Source organism: Littorina saxatilis, linkage group LG8 (genome assembly GCF_037325665.1).
Source record: "Littorina saxatilis isolate snail1 linkage group LG8, US_GU_Lsax_2.0, whole genome shotgun sequence".
Lineage (NCBI taxonomy): Eukaryota > Metazoa > Mollusca > Gastropoda > Littorinimorpha > Littorinidae > Littorina > Littorina saxatilis.
In genome coordinates, this window is record NC_090252.1 from 33,059,107 (window position 1) to 33,066,140 (window position 7,034).

General features: G+C 41.6%; 1 long non-coding RNA gene across 1 annotated transcript; it reads left to right on the plus strand.

Moving 5' to 3' along the window:
* The first annotated feature begins 1,916 nt into the window (after positions 1 to 1,916).
* Positions 1,917 to 5,954, plus strand: LOC138972271 (uncharacterized). Its single transcript, XR_011457523.1, has 3 exons — positions 1,917 to 2,056; positions 2,656 to 2,702; positions 5,071 to 5,954. It is a non-coding gene; the product is annotated as an uncharacterized lncRNA (long non-coding RNA).
* Positions 5,955 to 7,034: the final 1,080 nt, after the last annotated feature.

A 7,034-nucleotide genomic window follows, 5' to 3' on the forward strand; every position in this document is an offset into this window, starting at 1 on the left:
GCTGTGGCTTGACCTCCGCTCGGTACGAATATAAATACCTGATCTTTCCGAGCGCTCTCCAGTCCACCCAGCTAGAAATGGGTATCTGACCCTATCCAAAGCTGGCCCTAGTGAAGTTGAGATATCTAACACCTCGCTCCCCTACGACCAGACAATGGTGATGGGACTATCTTTACTTTTGTATGCAGTACGTACATGAGTTCAAACGGTGAGGTTTTGGTGCTCGATAATTCTCTCTGGTGCCAGGAGATTGGTTCCCCATAGCTCTCATTTACTCTTGTTACACAGTCATGCCGTATGCACTTAAAGCGATTGCGTCCCTTCATTTCTCGGATCATGTTTCAACCAAGAACTAGGAACGGGTCGGAACAAATAACTTTACCGATATGCGCTACCCGGATCAGACAGAGTATTGATTACATTTGTTGGCTTAGCTTATCTCTCGCGAAACGGAAACACTTTGATTTATACAGCTACTCTTCAAGTGACCAGGCACTTGCGAAACCGCCAGAGGGGCATTTGAACCGTGCCAGTGCTGCGTGTGTTGAGATAGAAAACGGAATGCCTGTATCAGCCTTTGAATCTCTTGAGCAACTGGCATAAAGTAAAAGTCCTGAATTAATCAAAAAAATATTCTTTGCGTGTCAAATCTGTGTATATGAGTGAGTGCGTTAGTGTGTTTGTGCGTGTGTTTGTGTGTGTGTGTGTGTGTGTGTGTGTGCGTGTGTGTGTGTGTGTGTGTGAGAGAGAGAGGGAGAGAGAGAGGGAGTGAGCAAGAGAGAGAGAAAGAGAGAGACAGAGACAGAGAGAGAGAGAGAGAGAGAGAGAGAGGGGGTACGATAGAGAATGCGAGAGAGTTTTCCTCATACACACACACACACACACACACACACACACACACACACACACGCACACACACACACACACACCATCACTGCAAAGATAGGAGCAAAGTTGTAGAACGGCGGCGTAATATCAAGTTGAATCTGGTGACTTATATTTTCTTGACATGGAACAAGAGTTATTTCAAAACTGGATATTCTCAATTTGATAAAACTTCGACGTTTTGTGTTTGGAAAATCCCCGTGCGTCAGACAGTATAAATTCAAAAGAACAACTGAATAGTTTAGATTATTTTAATGATTCATGTAAGGATTCGCATTCTCTCTTTTCTTTATTTCTGCACACTTTCTTCTTCTTCTTCTGCGTTCGTGGGCTGAAACTCCCACGTACACTCGTGTTTTTTGCACGAGTGGAATGTTACGTGTATGACCGTTTTTTACCCCGCCATTTAGGCAGCCATACGCCGTTTTCGGAGGAAGCATGCTGGGTATTTTCGTGTTTCTATAACCCACCGAACTCTGACATTACAGGATTACAGGATCTTTTTCGTGCGCACTTGGTCTTGTGCTTGCGTGTACACACGGGGGGTACACACGGGGGTGTTCGGACACCGAGGAGAGTCTGCACACAAAGTTGATTCTGAGAAATAAATCTCTCGCCGAACGTGGGGACGAACTCACGCTGACAGCGGCCAACTGGATACAAATCCAGCGCGCTACCGACTGAGCTACATCCCCGCCCGCACACTTTCTAAGCGGGTTTCTGTTGAGTAATTCGGATTTTACTTTTGGACACAGAATGCCACTTAGCAAAAACTATCTATAATTACGCCTTTCATTAACAGGCCAAACATTTTAATTGCAGTTTTTTCAGGTCGTTAAAAACAAACAAACAGACAAACAAACAAACAAACACACTTTTGCAAAGACTGACTCTGCTCCAAGAAAAACATGTTATTCTCTGGCGCCTGTGATCTAGCAATAACTTGATACCCTAAAGCGGGAAAGCATGCTAAGGCACATTCAGAATTTGCAACAATTATAGCAGTGCAAGCACTCGAATGTGAAATTGCAAGTGTCATTTCAATGGAAAGGAAGACATGACACAATTTTTGGATGGCATATGTGAGGAGTGCAGGATCTTGATTGTTTATGCGTATAGTGCAACACTTTCACACACATGCGTTCATGGAAGACCAACTTCAAACACGAAGGTACAGGGTGGTGTTTTTATTCGTCGTTCGGCTAGACATCAGGCATCAGACATAAAGACATGTAGACATGAATAGCTTTTGGCAAGACGGTAAAAACCGACCGCCGGGTTAATACAGTAAACTCTCGTCTTGTCCCTTTGGCTGCAGAGATCTAATCTCCATCACCTTTCACATACTGGCTTTTAAACATATCCAAACAGGGACACACACGTACACACACACACACACACACACACACACACACACACACACACACACACACATACACGAATTAGGCTTTCTCCTCTCCGTGTGTCATGTCCACTTATCGATTTGCAGTATTATCAACCGATATTGTTCGATGCACTCAGTATGCTTTGGTCTGAACACAGTGATATTGCCTTTGAAAACAGGTCATATGGAAAACCGTTGTTTGTGGTAGCCATACATTTCTTAGTCGCGTTTGTTTGAGATGCATAAGCCAATATTATGCTGTGCATTAATTTCAGCAGATGCTTGTCATTGGATAGTGCTTAATGACATTCAGAACTATTATTTCTAATGATCGCTCACGGAATATTTTATACATGTTATTTCATTCTCTATCGGCGGTGATACAGGGATGGGGCATAACATCTCCTCTGCTTCCTCTGTCGACAACTTTCCGGTAAGTTTAAGAATTTTTGAATTTTGATTAAAATTGACAACTTCTTATACTCACTTGACAAGCACATTAGAGTGCGAAAGCGTTAAAATCAAAGCGTCCTTGTGTTCGTTAAACGCGTGTGGTTTTCCGTACGCCCCAGAAGCACCCAAAGCTTTTCGCACAAATCTCCCACATAATGTTTTTCAACAGAAGACAGGCGACCTTGGGACACAGTTCTCCTCGACAGTCTGAATGGATAAAGCACATGCACTACTTTTATTTTTTTAAAGAACAAGAATTTATTCCGCCATATCGCATAACAACCATTGTAATTTGTCCTGGTGTGAAAAACACTCATGCATCCTTACACTCATTGCATTATACGCCTACTGATAACGACGACAACAACAACAACAACAACAACAACAACAACAACAACAACAACAGCAACAACAGCAGCAACAACAACAACAACAGCAAGAACAACAACAACAACAACAACAGCAAGTCAAAGTCACCACCTAATATAATGAATTCTTCATCGTATTTTAAAATAGTGTTATATAAATGTATAACAGAATGTGTACATGATAAAATTGCGTAGGTGCATATGTTATGAATATGAATATCTCTCTCACGGGGGTACACACACACACACACACACACACACACAAACACACACACACATACACTTGCACACACTCACACACACACACTCACACACACACACACACACACACACACAAACACACACACATACTTACACACGCGCATGCTAACTTTTCCCCTCGTTGTTACTTGCTGTGCGTGTTAGAAAATGATACTCGCAAGTGTAAATACAAATTTCCATATGTCAAGATTCACGACCTAAATCTTGCATACAATAGGTGACAATGTGCTCCCCTTCGTCACAAAGGCACAAGACACATGAGGGCCCCAAAGGGGGGGTATCATCACGATCACGGGAAGGAAAATGTTAGCTTTCACGATCACAGTTACCTTGATTTTTGTTTTCACGATCACAAACACCTTGACGAATAGAGGATCATAGAGTGATACAGCTGTGAAAAATGTACGTTGAAAATAAAATGCTTTGTAATAATGCCCATCACGATCACGAAAACAAATGACGATCACGATCACGAGACTTGATTTTTTTGTCATCACGGATCACGGGCAAAGTCCCATCACGATCACAGAAATGGAAATTTCGGCAATCACGGTCACAGAAAGGTCAAAAAACGCCAATCACGATCACGATTTTAACCCTTTGGGGCCCTCACTTATGCTTTGGAGTGGAGGTACGTTGGGGTGAAGATTGGGTTAAGAGTGAAGATTTTTCCGATCTCCCAGGTCAACTTATGTGCAGACCTGCTAGTGACTTAACCCCCTTCGTGTGTACACGCAAGCACAAGACCAAGTGCGCACGGAACAGATCCTGTAATCCATGTCGGAGTTCGGTGGGTTATGGAAACACGAAAATACCCAGCATGCCTTCTCAAAGAAAGCGGAGTGAAGCTGACTATGCTCTCAGAGTATAATGTGGGAACCCAAATGGGCAAACGAGCTCACACGTCACCAGAATTTCTGGAACGCTAAAGAAGAAGAAGAAGCAGAAGAAGAAGAAGAAGAAGAAGAAGATTCTGAGAAATACGGAAACAAAAACCTCCGTAAATACCGTGCTTGAGTTCGAACCAACGCCGATAGCGACGAACTGGTTGCAAAGCCAGTGCACTACTGACTGAGCCACAGTCCCCCCTAACCGTACAAACAGTGTCATATATCTTCAGCTTTGAGTCAAGGGCGTCTTGCGTTTCAAGTTACAGGTCGTGTTGAAACGAATCAAATGCACCTTAACGTCGGCTCACACAAGTTTAAGCCACCGGGAAGTTCTTTACAGAATTACGTTAGTGCGGTCGCGCACATTGCATGACAGGGAAAAAGCAATGACAACGATAAAGTATTTTTTTAAGAAAGGGTCGCCTCTCATTTTTCATGACATTCACATGTGAGTGTGCAATGCGTGTAACTGATACTGCTGCTTTAAAATGGCTCAGGTTACACAGAGAAACACCTTTATGAACATTAGACAACTCAACTTCACGTTGATATTTCAAGGACACCCGACCGTGAGATGCGCATTTTGATTTTAGCAAGAACATGGGTTTTCCTTATTGCTCTTAATCTCCATCTCGATGTTGTTTGTAACCACGTGTGTGTGTGTGTGTGTGTGTGTGTGTGTGTGTGTGTGTGTGTGTGTGTGTGTGTAAGTGTGTGTGTGTGAGTGTGTGTGTGTGTGTGTGTGAGTGTGTGTGTGTGTGTGTGTGTGTGTGTGTGTGTGTGTGTGTGTGTGTGTGTGTGTGTGTGTGTGTGTGTGTGTGTGTTGCAGATACTGTCATGTCGTATTGCGGATCAACTGTACAAAAGCACAAAAAAGATCATCTCATGCGTGTCAAACGTGAGAAGAGAGAATAATTATCCTAGATCTGCAATGGAGCATAAGCAATTATGAAACAAAAGGAAGAACAACCACAACAACCACCACCACCACTACGATTACGATTACGACGACGACGACAACGACCACCACCACCACCATCACTATAACAACAACAACAACAACAACAACAACAATGCCATCGCCACAACCACCACTTTCAGCAACAACCAACAGTCAAGAACAAAGCAAAATGAAGCAGACACATATATTGAGAAAAAAATGAAATGAAAAGATTTAGCCAAGCAAACTTTTCCTGTTTTTGTGAAAGCCTGTCAGCCATAGTCTAACAATCGATGTCTATTCATTCAAAATGCTCGTAAACACAACGCGCACGTGTTTGCTGTCGAGGGTAAACAGAACGCATGAAGCGCTCTTTGTACGGGAGTAGCGAAAGTGTGATCCGATACAAGCACCAGTAAGTTTTAACAAAAGAAGCTTTTTCCATCATTTATTTCACAAGAGAATTGAGTTTTGACCGATAAAACATCCGGAAATTCCCCCATCGTTTTGTTTGGGAACGCATTTCACGGTCAATGTACAAGTACAGGGTCTCGAAAGTGAATTCCTCGCCTCTATGCTGTAGCTGAATGACATTCAATAGAAGTAGCAGACATATGCGATCGATTTCTGAAAGATGACACAACTATGTCAATGTATGACATCACACTCGTTGCCCGTAAATTGACAGATATAACCAAACAGATTAAGAAGTTACACACAGTTCCTGCTTTGTTTCCCTTGTAAAAATTAGTTGTGTCGGTATCTGTGATGTGTCCACCTTTTTACATTTAGTCAAGTTTTGACTAAATGTTTTAACGTAGAGGGGGGGAATCGAGACGAGGGTCGTGGTGTATGTGTGTGTATGTGGTGTGTGTGTGTGGTGTGTGTGTGTGTGTGTGTGTGTGTGTGTGTGTGTGTGTGTGTGTGTGTGTGTAAAGCGATTCAGACTAAACTACTGGACCGATCTTTATGAAATTTTACATGCGAGTTCCTGGGTATGATATCCCCCGAACGTTTTTTTTCATTTTTTTTATTAATGTCTTTGATGACGTCATATCCGGCTTTTCGTGAAAGTTGAGGCGGCACTGTCACGTTCTCATTTTTTTAACCAAATTGGTTGAAATTTTGGTCAAGTAATCTCCGACGAAGCCCGGACTTCGGTATTGCATTTCAGCTTGGTGGCTTAAAAATTTATTGATGACTTTGATAATTAAAAATCTGAAAATTGTAAAAAAAAAAATTTTTATAAAACGATCCAAATTTACGTTTATCTTATTCTCCATTATTTTTTGATTCCAAAAACATATAAATATGTTATATTTGGATTAAAAACAAGCTCTGAAAATTAAAAATATAAAAATTATTATCAAAATTAAATTTTCGAAATCAATTTCAAAACACTTTCATCTTATTCCTTGTCGGTTCCTGATTCCAAAAACATATAGATATGATATGTTTGGATTAAAAACACGCTCAGAAAGTTAAAACGAAGAGAGGTACAGAAAAGCGTGCTATCCTTCTCAGCGCAACTACTAAACCGCTCTTCTTGTCAATTTCACTGACGATGCTACGAGTATACGGTCTTGCTGAAAAATTGCATTGCGTTCAGTTTCATTCTGTGAGTTCGACAGCTACTTGACTAAATGTTGTATTTTCGCCTTACGCAACTTGTTTCTGTATCCCGAAGCCAAAACTACGCTTATAGGCACAAACAAAAATGTGACCCTCAACCACGGGATGAGTCGCATGTCACCTTTGCATGATTTTCATATTTTTTACATTTACCTAAAGAGTTTTTTATGCTCTATACAGTGGTGAAACCCGTTTTAGAAAAGAGCGAAAACTGTTTGAGT